We start from the raw sequence: 16,672 nt of genomic DNA, 5'->3' as shown, positions 1-16,672 counted from the left end.
TGACATGATCTTATACACAGAAAACCCTAAGGAATCCTTCAGAAAACTACTGAAACTAAGAGAAGAGTTTGTCAGAGTCTCAGGTTATAAGATAAACATACAAAAATCACTTGGATTCCTCTACATCAACAAAAAGAACATCGAAGAGGAAATCACCAAATCAATATCATTCACAGTAGTCCCCAGGAAGATAAAATATTTAGGAATAAATCTTACCAAAGATGTAAAAGAGCTATACAAAGAAAACTACAAGGTGCTAGTGCAAGAAACTAAAAAGGACCTACGTAAGTAGAAAAACATACCTTGTTCATGGATAGGAAGACTTAACATAGTAAAAATGTCTATTCTACCAAAAGCCATCTATATATACAATGCACTTCGGATCCAAATTCCAAGGACATTTTGTAATGTGATGGAGAAACGAATCACCAACTTCATATGGAAGAGAAAGAAGCCCCGGAAAAGTAAAGCATTACTGAAAAAGAAGAAGAAAGTGGTAGGCCTCACTCTACCTGATTTCAGAACCTATTATACAGCCACAGTAGTTAAAACAGCCTGGTACTGGTACAACAACAGGCACATAGACCAATGGAACAGAATTGAGAACCCAGATATAAATCCATCCACATATGAGCAGCTGATATTTGACAAAGGCCCAATGTCAGTTAATTGGGGGAAAGATAGTCTTTTTAACAAATGGTGCTGGCATAACTGGATAACCATTTGCAAAAAAATGAAACAGGACCCATACCTCACACCATGCACAAAAACTAACTCCAAGTGGATCAAAGACCTAAGCATAAAGACTAAAACGATAAAGATCATGGAAGAAAAAATAGGGACAGCATTAGGAGCCCTAATATAAGGCATAAACAGAATACAAAACATTACCAAAAATGACAAAGAGAAACCAGATAACTGGGAGCTCCTAAAAATCAAACACCTATGCTCATCTAAGGACTTCACCAAAAGAGTAAAAAGACCACCTAGAGATTGGGAAAAAATTTCAGCTATGACATCTCCGACCAGCGCCTGGTCTCTAAAATCTACATGATTCTGTTAAAACTCAACCACAAAAAGACAAACAATCCAATCAAAAAGTGGGCAAAGGATATGAACACGCACTTCACTAAAGAAGGTATTCAGGCAGCTAACAGATACATGAGAAAATGCTCTTGATCATTAGCCATTAGAGAAATGCAAATTAAAACTACGATGAGATTCCATCTCACTCCAACAAGGCTGGCATTAATCCAAAAAGCACAAAATAATAAATGTTGGAGAGGCTGCAGAGAAATTGGAACTCTTATACACTGCTGGTGGGAATGTAAAATGGTACAACCACTTTGGAAATCTACCTGGCATTTCCTTAAAAAGTTAGAAATAGAACTACCATACAACCCAGAAATCCCACTCCTCGGAATATGCCCTAGAGAAATAATAGTCTTTACAGGAACAGATATATGCACACCCATGTTTATTGCAGCACTGTTTAGAATAGCAAAAAGCTGCAAGCAACCAAGGTGTCCATCAACTGATGAATGGTTAAATAAATTGTGGTATATTCACACAATGGAATACTATGCATCGATAAAGAACAGTGACGAATCTGTGAAACATTTCATAACATGGAGGAACCTGGAAGGTGTTATGCTGAGTGAAATTAGTCAGATGCAAAAGGACAAATATTGTATAAGACCACTATTATAAGATCTTGAGAAATAGTATAAACTGAGAAGAACACATTCTCTAGTGGTTACGAGGCGGGGAGGGAGGGTGGGAGAGGGTTATTTACTGATTAGTTAGTAGATAAGTACTACTTTAGGTGAAGGGAAGGAGAATACTCAATATAGGGGAGGTCAGCTCAACCGGACTGGACCAAAAGCAAAGAATTTTCTGGGATAAACTGAATGCTTCTAAGGTCAGCGGAGAAAGGGCGGGGGTTTGGGGACTATGGCTAAAGGGGACTTCTAAGTCAATTGGCAAAATAATTCTATTATGAAAACATTCTGCATCCCACTTTGAAGTGTGGTGTCTGAGGTCTTAAATGCTTACAAGTGGCCATCTAAGATGCATCAATTGGTCTCAACCCACCTGGATCAAAGGACAATGAAGAACACCAAGGTCACACTATAACTATGAGCCCAAGAGACAGAAAGGGCCACATGAACCACAGACTTACATCATCCTGAGACCAGAAGAAGTAGATGGTGCCTGGCCACAACCGATGTCTGCCCTGACAGGGAGCACAATAGAGAACCCTTGAGGGAGCAGGGGAACAGTGGGATGCAGACCTCAAATTCTCATAAAAAGACTAGACTTAATGGTCTGACTGAGACTAGAGGAATCCCGGTGGTCATGGTCCCCAAACATTCTGTTGACCCAGGACAGGAACCATTCCCGAAGACAGCTCATCAGACATGGAAGGGACTGAACAATGGGTTGGAGAGAGATGCTAATGAGGAGTGAGCTACTTGTATCAGTTGGACACTTGAGACTGTGTTGGCATCTCCTGTCTGGAGGGGAGATGGGAGGGTAGAGAGGGTTAGAAACTGGCAAAAGGGTCACTAAAGGAAAGACTGGAAGGAGGGAGCGGGCTGACTCATTAGGGGGAGAGTAAGTGGGAGTATGAAGTAAGGCGTATATAAGCTTATATGTGACAGACTGACTTGATTTGTAAACTTTCACTTAAAGCACAATAAAAATTATTTAAAAAAAAGTGACTGACTCATCAACATGACAAAGAAAACTCACTCCCAAAATGGATTATAACCCCATGTATAGGCCTTAGGGTTTACTACACATGTTTTGGGCGGGGAGGGAGGGAGACACAATTCGATCCATAAAAGTTGCTGTGAAGTCAATTCCAACCCATGGTGACCCCACAGGTCACAACCTTTGGTGCAGAGTAGAACTGCAGTTCTACTCTGCACCAAAGATGTGACCTTTCAGAAGCAGATTGCCAGGTCTGTCTTCCAAGGCTCCTCTGGGTAGGTTTGAACTACCACCTTTTTGGCTAGTAATGGGGCGCTTAACGTTTACACGGCCTAAACAAAACCCATTGCTGTCAGGCTAATTTTGACTCATATCGACCCTATAGGACAAAGTAGAACTGCCCCATAGGGTTTCCAAGCAGCCGCTGGTGGACTGGAACTGCTGACCTTTTGGTTAGCAGCTGAGCTCTTAACCACTGTGCCACCAGGGCTCCAAATAAAAACTACTGAAGTAGAAAAGCAAATAAAAAGCCATTATTTACTGCTAGCCAGAGGGTTAGAATGAAAGGTGTTCTGCCCCTCTCTTGGTTTTATATGACACAAGTACTTACGTTTCTTAAGAGAAAAAAATGGGACAAGAAATAAGAATGTGAGGTGGAGGTGAGACAGAGATTAGTTCAAATTCTGAGAAGTAAATGACATAAAAGTGAGTAAGTTCAAAAAGTATACTATGTGGGTGTTTATCAAGGAAAAAAACAGTTTAAGCAATTCTGGGAGAGGACATTCCAAGGTTTCAGAATCAACACAGCACAGCACACACACACACAAACACACAAAGAGTGTACTTTAAGCTAGAAGTTTGTGACTCTTGGTACGTTGTTGTTGTTAGGTGCCATCAATCAGTTCCAACTCATAGTGATCCTGTGTACAACAGAACAAAATACTGCCTGGTTCTGCACCATCCTCGCAATTGTTATGTTTGAGCCCATTGCTGCAGTCACTGTGTCAATCCATCTCATTCCGGGTTCTCCTCTTTTTTGCTGGCTCCCTTACTTTACCAAGCAGAAGGTCCTTCTCCAGGGACTGGTCCCTCCTAATAATATTCCCAAAGTATGTAAGTCAAAGTCTCACCATCTTCCCTTCTAAGGAGCATTTTGGCTGTACTTCTTACAGGACAGATTCTAGCTGTCCATGGTGTGTTTAATATTCTTGGCCAACACCATTATTCAAAGGTGTCAGTGTCACTTCTTCTTCGGTCTTCCTTATTCATTGTCCAGCTTTCACATGCATATGTGGCAATCGAAAATACCATGGCTTGGGTGAAGTGCACCTTAGCCCTCAAAGTGTTGTCTTTGCTTTTTAACACTTTAGAGAGGCCTCTTGCAGCAGATTTGCCCAATGCAATATGCCATTTGATTTCTTGACTGCTGCTCCAATGGGCGTTGATTGCAGATCCAAGTAAAATAAAACCCTTAACAACTTCAGTATTTTCTCCATTTACCATGATGTTGCTTATTCGTCCAGTTGTGAGGATTTTTGTGTAACCCATACAGTCTTTGATCTTTACCAGTAAGTGCTTCAAGTCCTCTTCACTTTCAGCAAACAAGGTTGTGTCATCTGCATATCACAGGTTGTTAATGTGTTCTTCTTCATATAGTCTAGCTTCTTGGATTATTTACTCAGCATACAGATTGAATAAGCATAGTGAAAGATACAACCCTGACACACACATTTCCTGACTTGAAACCACGCGGTATCCCCTTGTTCTGTTTGAACGACTACCTCTTGGTATATGTGCAGGTTCTGTCCACATGAGCACATTTAAGTGTTCTGGAATTCCCATTCTTTGCAATGTTATCCATAATTTGTTATGATCCACACAGCCGAATGCCTTTGCATAGTCAATAAAACACAGGTAAACATCTTTCTAATATTTGCTTTCAGCCAAGATCCATCTGACACCAGCAACGATACCCGCATTCTATGTCCTCTTCTGAGTCTGGTTGGAATTTCTGGCAGTTCCCTGTCAGGTACTGCTGTAACCACAGCAAAGTTTTAGTTATATGTGATATTAATGCTATTGTTGAATAGTTTCTGCATTCTGTTGGGACACCTTTCTTTGGAATGGGCACAAATATGGATTTCTTTCAGTCAATTGGCCAGGTAGCTGTCTTTCAAATTTCTTGGCATAGACAAGTAAGTACTTCCAGCATTATTTTTTATTTGTTTATTGAAACATCAATTCCCGGAGCCTTGTTTTTTGCCATTGCCTTCAGTGTAGGTTGGACTTTTTCCTTTAATACCATCAGTATAAGGTTGCAGAAAAGATCTTAACCATCAGTATAGACTAACTCTGTGTTTTCATGGGCTTTCATTCTATTGGCGATTACCAATGACAATTTCAGCACCCAGCAAGGGACCACAGAGTTGTGGTCTGACCCTGGTGTCCTGAGAAGACAATCTCCAAATAATGCCAGAGTGGTGCCTTTCCTCTAGTCTGTATTATTCAGTTTTACCCTGGTCACTTCAAGGCAGTGACAAGTGCTATAACAGACATTTTTAAAAGGACTATTAGAATTCAGACAAGAGAGACTAAATCTGCCTGAAGAAGTCAAGAGCGAATGCACAGAAAATGTAACAGTTGACTTAGGTCTTGACAGATGAGAAGACATTCACTGGGCAAGGAAGGGGAGAAAGGCTATTTGGGAAGAGAGAAATGACATTATCAGATCTGTATTTTAGAAAGTCAGTGTAAGGAATGATTTGATAAAGGAAGGGACAGGATGTGGGAAGATAAATGAGACAGTTACTAGATGACTCCAGGAAGAAGAGAGAAAAAAAAAGGGGGGGGAGGGTTGAATGAAGGCATTAGCAATGGAGATAGAGAAGCAGACAGATTTGAATGACACTTAAGGGATAGGCTTGGCAGTTTCTAGTTTGATCTGGGGCTTAGGATACGGTAAAGAACGAAGAATGGCTCTGAAATGTCTTTTAGGAGGAAAATGGAGAAGAAAAGCAGATTTGGATGGTCAAAAGAAAGTGATTCTGTTTTTAACCCTGAGGTACCTGTGGGTTCCCCAGGTAGAGAGATTCAATGGCATATATCAGCTGGCATCATAGAAGAAAAGTCAAGGCTAGAGATAAAAATTTTGGGCACATATTTTTTTTTAGAGAGGTAGTTCAGAACAGCCCCGGTAGCGCAGTGATTAAGCATTCGGATGCTAACCGAAATGTCAGCGGTTCAGACTTGCCACCCCCTATGCTCCAGGAGAATAGAGCTGGCAGTCTGCTCCTGTAAAGATTCTAAAACCAAACCAAACTCTATTGGTTGGAGTACAACTGCTCCATAGGGTTTCCAAGGCTATGAGTATTTTCGGAAGCGGACTGCCACATCTTTCTCCTGCACAGCAGCTGGTGGGTTCAAACCTCCTTCTCCTCGGTTAGCAGCTGGGCACTTAACTGCTGTGCCACCAGGGCTCTCCCTTGTAAAGATCCAAAAAAAAAAAAAAAACCAAACCCACTGCCATTGAGTCGATTCCGACTCATAGTGACCCTACAGGACAGAGTAGAACTGCCGCATAGAGTTTCCAAGGAGCGCCTGTTGGATTCAAACTGCCAACCCTTTGGTTAGCAGCCATAGCACTTAACCACTATGCCACCAGGGATCACAGCCCAGGAAATGCTATAAGGCAGTTCTACTCTGTCATATAGGTTCTCTAAGAGTCGGGATCAACTTCATGGCATACAACAATAATAGGGGTAGTTGAAGTCACATCAGTAGGAGATATTGCATGAGAATAACTTACTGACTGAGAGAACAAGAAGAGTAAGGTTGCAACTAAAGAAGAAAATTGAAATGCATAAATTTTAAAAAGAAAAACAATGACCACGTGGAAGAGATCCTTTGGTCCAAGATTTGTACCTTTTTTTTTTTTTTTAATCCCCAGTGGGTTAATTCATAGGAGGTGATTTGAATACTGCATCAAAATTCATCGGTTAATTCAGACTCTCAGGAGGTTGGATCTGGCTTTCTAATACAGGATTTATCTGTGTTTGTCAATTAGCAACAGACCGTCACCACATAATGGAGCTTAATAGCCGTATGTTGATGTTATCAGTCTGCCTGATGATGCTGGCTTGGATTTAAGTGGTAGCTCAAATACAAATGATTGCCAGTTAACAACTGACCTGAATGCCACAACAGCATTTAGCACACCTGAAAGAAGGGAAAAAAAAATCTAAAACAAAAATGTGGAAAGATGCAGAGCAATCTGTAAATAAACAATGGATAAAAGTGTGTTCTTGAAGTCTGTGACCATCAACACACCTTTATTTTATGGCAAATGACCAATTCCTGCCAGAGAAAACACCACCTGCTGTTCAATTTATATGAAATGAAAAGAAAGCCATAGGAGATGAAGCTATATACACTGATAGAGGGTCTTAAGTCCATACGAAATCTATAAACCTGTACATCTTTACAAATGTCTGTCATCCTCTTGTTTAAGCATTTTCTCTTCTCAGAGAAGTAACGTGGTATAACAAAAATAGCAAATGAGTGAACAAACATCAGTGTTGGAGTCTGAAAACCTGGGATCAAAATGTCAACTCAGCCACTTTGATATTATTAACTGCTTCTTAACCAGAGTGCCACAAATCCCTCACAGGTGTGCCACCACATTTTGATCAATATTAAAATTAATTTTCTCCAATGTTGTACACATGGTAAGATTGTGATCTCTGTCAACTGAGCTGTTGAGTAGAGTGTGTTCTGCAGTGCTATGCAGACAGAAGTCAACTTGCTGGAGGCAAGAAGCAGAAGACTATATCCAGTTAACACCAAAAAGGTTGTGAATTATCCCACCATGGTTAGATTGTAACTTAGGTTTGTATTCCACCTGTTGTCTACACGTTTATGAATACCTGTGTTTGCCTTAGCTGTGATGTGATGGGTAAAAACTGAACCTGGAGTCACGTGATTTGACTTCTTTGCCTGTTTCTGACATGTACCTAGTATGTGTCCTTGGAAAGTAATTTAATTCCTCTCAACCCAAACAAAAGAAAAACCAAACCCACTGCAGTCAAGTTTATTCCGACTCATAGCCACCCTATTCCCCCCTCCCCCGCCATTTTGCTGTCAAGTCGATTATGACTCATAGAGACCCTGTAGGACAAAGTAGAACCACCTCATAGAGATTCCAAGGAGTGCCTGGTGGATTTGAACTGCCAACCTCTTGGTTAGTAGCCCTTGCTCTTAACCACTGTGTCACCAGGGTTTCCAATAGGACAGAGTAAAACTGCTCCATAGAGTTCCCAGAGAGCACCTGATTCAAACTGCTGACCTTTTGGTTAGCAGCCTTAGCACCTAACCACTACGCCACCAGGGTTTCTCACCCCAGTTTCTCTGTATGCAGTATAGGGAGGGTAGACCCCCTTACAGAATGGTAAGAATTCAATGAAATCTTCCTGGTGGAATTTTGCAGTATTAAAGCGCTTCACAATGGAAAAGTGCTCTACTAATGTGTTTTTGTCATTATAAATCCACATTTCAGAGACATCTGATTAATCTTAGTGATCCACATAATGACTAAAACAATAGCCAAAGCCAGTGCCGTCGAACAGCTAACACAAATATGGTGGCTACTACGTGTTTGACATTGTTGCAAGTGACTTATATGTAATTATCATTTATGAACTTACAAATCACTTAAAAATCACTGATTTAATTCTTACAGCAACCCTATGATCCGAGTACTATTATTCTCACCACTTTACAGATATGCAGACTAAGGTGATAGATCGGGAATTGAACAACAAAAGGCTGGTGCCAAAAATTGTGCTCTGGGCTCTACTGCCTGTCAGAAGTCCATATGTGAGTAATTGCATGGATTTTACTTGTTATATGTGAACTCTGATGTGAATTAGGAACAATAATGTTTTGTGTCGGCTGATTAAAAAACAATGTACTTCAAAGGCATAAATTGCTTTTAGAGCGAAATTTCAGGTGAAGCAAAGTTAATTTGGGCTTGGTCTAGAATGCACAGAAGAAAATGGATCTTTCAACTTCAATGCAAACTAAAAAACAATAGCTTGCAATATCTGAAGTTAGTTTGTATCAAAATCCCTACCATACTGTTGCAATGATTTAGGAAGAAGATTCCAAGAGCAAAAATAACTGCTTGCAAATGTTTCCGTAAGAAATGATTGAGGTTAGTAGTGTACTGACATGATGGGAGGAAAGACCTAATATACAGTGAATGAACACAAAATGCCAGCTCTATGATAGGTTCTTCATGTATCAGACAATTTAGACCTCAGCAAGAAGTGAGATAAGTATTTTACAGATCAAGAAAATGGGAGAGAGATTCAGTTTGGAAAGGGGACAGGTTGCTTATTACCAAGGAATGAAGGATAGAAAATCTTACAAGACAAAAAAGGAGCTCCACTTTAATCCACATTCATCCATTCAACCTTCATTCAACAAATATTCACCAAGCATTCTTTGAGGGGCTCATGTAAACTGGGCACTGCGACCATAACTCTAACAACAGTGCATACAGTGTTTCTCCTCAGGAGGTTACCGAGAAATGGAGGAGACAGAGAAATAAAAAGCCCACGCTGTCTTGCTGTATGGATAAGCCTGGGTGCTGGAGAGCATGTAGGAGGGAAACTTTTTCCAGCTTTAGGGGGTGCGGAAACTTTTCTGGTGGATGTAATGCCTAATTTGGGGAGGAAGACATGGGCCAGCATGCCATCTTCTGATGAAGATTGATTCTGAGTTTGCTGAAACCTCATGGCTGTTGGGGAGAGGAGATGGAGATGGAGGCTTTTGAGCAAATCACAACATACCTTTGGGAAGCTCTGATTTATAAACTATGTTGTGAGATTTGACGCTGAGAGTTCCTTTGGAGCTATGCCTCTTTATTTTTTTGCATCTCTTTCCCCAGACACATATTGTCTTATTCCTCCCCATCCCTCTTACACACCCTGTTCTTGTTCACTGCGTGCTGACTGGGTTCCAGCTGTGTTTTCTATTGCAGATGGTGGACTCCCAATTAGATAGTCCCCTGCTGGTGATAAGAATGCAGCCTGTTCTTTTAAATCCACAGAACTATGCTCAAGATATTAGGTTGCTCATTTTAAAAATTAAAACTCTGGCACTTTTATAGGGTATCTTTCTCCGTGGAATTTATTTAGACAATATATTCTCCAAATTTTCCCTGGAGACTTTTTGACCCATTTTGAAAGTAGCTCAGAATGTTTCAGCCAAATTCACTTACTTAATTTACATATTCTCTTTGATAATATGTAGGAAGGAAGGAAAATCCCATTTATTGAGTGGCTCGTCTGTACCAGGTCACTTTGTACACATTTTTCGTTGATTCTATGAGGCCGAGATTTGGTGGGAGAGGAGAAGCAACTTGTCCCAGGCCACTCTGCTGAGAGTGTTAGAGCTAGGCCTGGAATCTGCATCTGTTTGCGTAAAGGCCATTGGTCTTTCCATTGATGAACTAACACAGGGCTCAGACAGTTGCCTGTTTCAATGTGTGCAGTAACTATGCATATAACAAAACATTTGCCATTTCAGTATTCTTCCCACGCACAGTTTAGTGACATTAATTGTGTTCATCATGTTGTATGACCATTATTTGCTTCTGACATTTCCCATCTTAAGAGAAGCTCAGTGGGTCCTAAGCAGTGAGTCCCCTTTTCCCCCTCCCTCCACCTTTCTAGGAACCACTGATAACGTTAGGTCTCTGGACATTTGCCTGTTCTAGATCTTTCATATAAGTGGGATCATGTAATAGCTGTCCTTTTTTGACTGACTTATTTCACTCAGTGTGATGTTTTCAAGGTTCATTCATGTCGTACTATTTGCCAGTCCTTCATTTCTCTTTATGGCTGAATAATATTCTGTTGTAGGCATGTACCAAATGCTGTTTATCCGTTTATTTGTTAATAAACATTTAGATTGTTTCCATCTTTGGGCTATTGTGAGTAGTGCTGCAACAAATGTTGGTGGACAGGTTTCTGTGTGCATTTCTGCTTCCAATTCTTTTGGGTATATACCTAGGATTAGGATCACTGTTTTTGTAAATAAAATTTTGTTGGAACACAGCCATGCCCATTTGTTTACATACTACCTATGGCTGCTCTAGGGCTACAATGGCAGCGTTGAGCTGTTAAGAGATCGTATGGCTCACAGAACCTAAAATACTTGCTGTCTGGTCATTTACATAAAAAGTCTGCCAACCCCTGAATATATAAAAATAACTTCAAATAATCAGTGGGAACTTCTTACTTGCAGAATCTTCTTGACTTTAATTCCCAAGCTGTTAAAGCTAAGAATTTCATGACTAATTTATGGTATTAGATTAGTTTTGCTTTTTAAAAGCACACTGCAAAGAGCTGTTCTATTACAGCAGAGTTTCTGGGAATTTTGTTAAATTAGATTATTTTCTTAGATTCTGATTAGTGAATGTTCTCTCACACATAAAAAACATTGGATTTCTTTATTATTGGTCTAATATGATTGCCAGCTCATATTAATAGTCTTAACTTGTGTCTTCTTTGTTGCAGTTCCACTTCAGGGGGTGTTTACGTCACACACGACTTATATTAAACACTTCAACTGGGAATGTTATCTTCTAAAATGTTGTAACTTCGGCAGCTATGGTGAATATGATTGTTCCGGATTGAATTGTGTCCTTCCCAAAATGATTTGTTGTAAATCCTCACCCTTAAACCTGTGGGCGTAATCCCAATTGGTGAGTAGGGATTTCATTGTTAAAGTAATGAAGCTATGTAGGGTAGGGTATGTCTCAAACCAATCACTTTTGGAGATAAAAGAGTATATCAGGCACAGAAGGAAGCACAGTGGGGAAAGGATGATGTCATGTGGAGATCACCAAGGATCCAAGGAAGTAAAGCTGAAAGAGACAGGATTTTCCCTTAGAGCAGACAGAGAAAGCCTTTCCCTAAACCCTGTGCCCTGAATTCAGACTTCTAGCCACGTGAACTGTGAGGAAAATGAATTGTTGTTTGTTCAAATCACTCGCTTGTGGCTTCTCTGTAACAGCCACACTAGATAACTAAAACGATGATGTAGCATGTGAACTATGAGTTATTGAACCTATCAATAGTTAAAATTGAATGGGAGTATCTCATTAGTTTTCACGTGTTTGTGATTATACATGGTATCAACCATTGTTTTCTGAAACACATTCTTTGAGTGATTTTGAAATTCAAAGGCTTTAATATTTCTATAATTATTTATAAGTTTGCCTGTATTTTATGTGTAAAGATTTGAGGGCCTTTGGATAGAAAAACAATAATTGTTACCAACTTGAGCTGACATTTTCCATTTCTCTTTGCATGTAATTTGCTTAGAAAATTTTTCCCCTCTTGTCTACATGAAAAATCTTTCCTTCTTTTGTGAATCAGTCTCAAACTTACAGAAATGTTGCAAGTACAAAAAAACTTTTTTTTCCTGAAGCATTTTTTACATTAGGCCCCACTATTTATATTTATCCCTGAATACTTTAATGTATATTTCATAAAACAAGTACATTGTTCTACACACTAACAATCTTACCATGCCTATTGCCGTCAAGTCACTTCCGACTCTGTGACCAAATAGGACAGAGTAGAACTGTCCCCGAGGGTTTCCAAGGCTGTAATCTTTACGGAAACAGACTGCCACATCTTTCTCCCACGGAGAAGCTGGTGGGTTGAAACCACCAATCTTTTGTTTAACAGTGGAGTACTTAACCCTTGTGCCACCATGGCTCCTTAGATTAGTATTACCTGTTGCCATCTAGTTGATTCCAACTTGTACCAACCCTATAGGAAGGACAGAGTAGAATTGCCATACAGAGTTTCCAAGGCTGTAATCTTTATGAAGCAGACTGTCACATCTTTCTCCTGCAGAGTAACTGGAGGGTTTGAACCACCAACCTTTTGGTTAGCATCAGAGCACTTAATCATTGCTCCACGAGGGCTTCTTAATTTGGCTATAAACTCAGAAAATTTACAATGATACGTTAGATTCAATCTTTGGATAGTATTCAGATTTGGACAGTTCATCCCAATAACTTCCTTTATAGAAAAAGGATTCAATTTGGATTCGCAAATTTCCATCAGTTGTCTTGTCTCTTCATTCTCCGTCACTCTGGCATAATTTCTTAGACCTTCCTTGACTTTCATGTCCTTGACATTTTTGAAGAGTATAGTGACTCATTTTGTAGATTATTCCTCAAATTGCATTTTTCCAGTGTTTACTTATAATTGTATTTAGGTTACGCACCTTTGGCAGAATTATCATAGAAGTGATGCTAAGCTGTGCTCTTCTCATTGCATCCTATAGGTGGAGTATGATTTCTCTCTGTCCCATTTCTGATCATGTTAACTTAGATCATTTGATTAAAGTGATGTCTGCTAGGCTTCTCCTCTGTAATGTTACTCTTCTTTTTTTTTTTTTTAGCTTTGTAATTAGTATTTTTCCCCCCTAACTTTTTTTTAATTGAAGTGAAATTCACATAATGTAAAATTAACCATTTTAAAGTGAAAATTTTAGTGGCATTTAGTATATTTACAATGTTGTCACACCACCTGGGGGAAGATTTTTTGAGACTATAATTATCCCATTCATCATCATACTTTCAATTTGCTCTTTTATTAATTTATATCGAAATGACTCATGGATTTCCATTTTATTCAATGGGCATGGAGTAGTCCCTCTGTATCTGCGGGAGACTGATTCCAGGACACCCCTCCACATACAGATACCAAAATTCATGGATGCTGAAGTCCCTTACATAAAATGGTGTAGTATTTGCATATAACCTGTGGACATCCTCCCAAATCAAAAAAACCCACCGCCATCGAGTCGATTCTGACTCACAGCAACCCTTTAGGACACAGTAGAACTGCCCCATAGAGTTTCCAATGAGGCCCTGGCAGATTTGAACTGCCGACCTCTTGGTTAGCAGCCATAATACTTAACCACGATGCCACTAGTGTTTCCGGACATCCTCTGGTATACTTTAAATGATCTCTAGATTACTTATAATACCAAATGCAATGTAAATGCTATGTAAATAATTGTTAATGTTTACACTGAACCCTTAATGCTCTCTCAGTCTTTGCAAGCTCAACCAATGAGTGCTGGAGAGAGACTGAGGAGCTGTGAAGTAGAGGGAGGCTACAGCAGGGGATGCCTACACATGACTTCACTGTTATTACGAGTATCCCCTTGCCTGGCCAGATATTTTCCTTACCCTACCCTGACTTCAACATCCAGGCCTAATTGCTTTGCCCACGCTCTAATTCCCCAACTCTGGGTCATGCTGCTGCTCTACACGGAGCCTCTTCTCACTCCACCTGGTCTTCCTGAATCCACCTAAGTTGTACTGTCCCCTTGTGTGGATGATTTCTCCCTTTTTCTCAGGTCCTAAAATCCTTCACTAGGCTTGCCCCCTTTGCAAAAGCCCTCTTCACCCGACTAAGGTTCCTTATGTGGTGTTCGGCCACCTTGTCACCCCTATACATGCCCTCCTTGCCTTGCTTGGGCTCTGACAACTCACAGTGGGCCACCATGTCTCCCCCCACCCTGGAAGGGATACCTACCATGCTCATCGTCACCTAATAGGCTTTTGGACTGAACTGTTAGAAAGGAGTAAGAATAGCTGTATCATCTTTTAATTCAACTTCTCCATCACTTCCCTTGCAAAAATTATCCTGCCTTTAACAGACTTGTTTTTCACAGATAACTCACTTGTCCTCTATACTTCTGTTTCTTATAGAGACTCCAATAGTTACAGTACAGGGCGGTGGTGGCTCAGCGATAGAATTCTTGCCTTCCATGTGGAAGACCCTGTTCAGTTCTCAGGCAATGCACCGTATGCACAGCTACCATCCATCAGTGGGGGCTTGCTTGTTGCTATGATGCTGAAGAGATTTCAGTGGAGCTTGCAGACTAAAATAGAGTAGGAAAAAAGGCCTGGTGATCTACTTCCAAAAATCGGCCAGTGAAAACCTATGAATCACAACCGTTCCAGGGTTTCAAACTGATTTGTTCTGGTTTGAACCCCTACATTTCCACCCCAGATATACTGAATTGGCATTTAGGTTTTAACAAAATCCTCAGGTAGAAATACAAATTCTCAGCAGGAGTTTCAACTAGAATAAACCGGTTTGGAGCCCCGAATGGTTTGATACACAAGCAATCATGTGGATGATGCAGGACTGGGCAGCATTTCCTTCTGTTGTGCATTGGTCACCATGAGTCAGGGGGCTAACTACACAACAACACATGAAGATGAAATTCAGAATTTTTTTTTTTTAAGGCATAATTCAAAAAGGAAGCTGTTCTGCTAACAACAGTAATCAAAGTGAGGGGATCCCACAGATGTCAGAGGCCTTTTCACAGATGGGGAACATGCGGATCAATAAATCTTAGGAATGGAAAGAATCTCAAGACGTTGATATCTGTCAATACTTAACAGAAACTGTAGCTAAAATCAAACCTATTCGTCTCACCTCATTAAAATTGTCCAATGGTTTGGCATCACCTACATAGTGTTACGATGAGCCGGAATCGACTCAACAGCAATGGGTTTCATCATTTTTGGTTATAGCTATTAGGTAGCTGTAGGAAGACAGTGACATGGGGTCACCATAAGTTAGAATTGAGTCCAGGTCAACCAACAACAACCTTATGTACTATCACACTGTTTCCCAAACTTGTGTCCATCAGAATCACAAGGAGGGCTTGTTAAAACAGACTTCTGGGTCCCAACACCAGAGTTGCTGATTAAGTTATGGGTGGGGGGAGCTCCATAATTTACATTTCTAAAAAGACCCCAAGGGCTGCTCATTCTTCTGGCCCACAAACACACATTAAGAACCTTTGTTCACAGAAAGATAATAAACTATTAAGGACAAACCCATTGTTGTGGAGTTGGTTCTGACTCATATGACACTGTAGGACAGAGTAGAACTGCCTGGTGGGGCAGTGGTGAAAAGCTCAGGCTGCTAGCCAAAAGGTTGGCAGTTCAATTCACCAGCCGCTCCTTGGAAACCCACTGGGACAGTTCTACTCTGTCCTGTAGGGTTGCTGTGAATTGGAATCGACTGGACATCGATGGGTTGAGGTTATAGCTTTTCTGAGGCTGTAATCTTTTACAGAAGCAGACTGCCACATTTTTCTCTCATGGAGCATCTGGTGAGTTCAAACCACTAACCTTTCAGTTAGCAGCTGAGCACTTAACCATTGTGCCACCAGGGCTCCTTCCAAGGATAAGTTACCAAAACCAAACCCAACCCACTGCCTTCGAGTCAATTCCAACACATAGAGACCCTATAGGACAGAGTAGAACTGCTCTATAGGGCTTCCAAGGTCATCGAAAGCCAGTCATGCAAGCTAGAGGGCCTCTTTGGTTGCATACAAAGAAACTCTAATCTGCTATAGCCTGAGGGCAGCAAAAGCCAAGGCTCAAACCCAGGATTTGATAGTTTAAAAAAAAAAAAAAGACAAACAAGAAGAAAACACTTGCCTTCCTGTCAGTTCCAACAATCCCTTGGGTCATCAGTAGAACTGTGCTCCACTGGGTTTTCAATGGCTGATTTTTTGGGAAGTAGATCACCAGGCCTTTCTTCCAGGGTACCTGTGGGTGGTCTTGAACCTCCAACTTTTCAGTTATTACCCGAGGTCATTAGATATTTGCACCACCCAGGGACAAGTAACTATACTTCGAAGATGGCTAAACACCCAACCAAGGCAGGTCTGGCTTCTAGCTGGAAAAACCTGAAATCGTTACACTCAGAATGGAAATATCTGATACTCTGGAAGATTTTGACTCTCTAGACTCCTTTGAACCTTCTGAATCTGCAGTAGTACCCACCTCTTAAGAGTTAGCCTTGTCTACCCCTATTCTCACCCTCACTGAAGTATACTA

The sequence above is a fragment of the Loxodonta africana genome, chromosome 18 (assembly GCF_030014295.1).
Source record: "Loxodonta africana isolate mLoxAfr1 chromosome 18, mLoxAfr1.hap2, whole genome shotgun sequence".
Classification (NCBI taxonomy): Eukaryota; Metazoa; Chordata; class Mammalia; order Proboscidea; family Elephantidae; genus Loxodonta; species Loxodonta africana.
Note: the sequence above shows the minus strand (reverse complement) of the source record.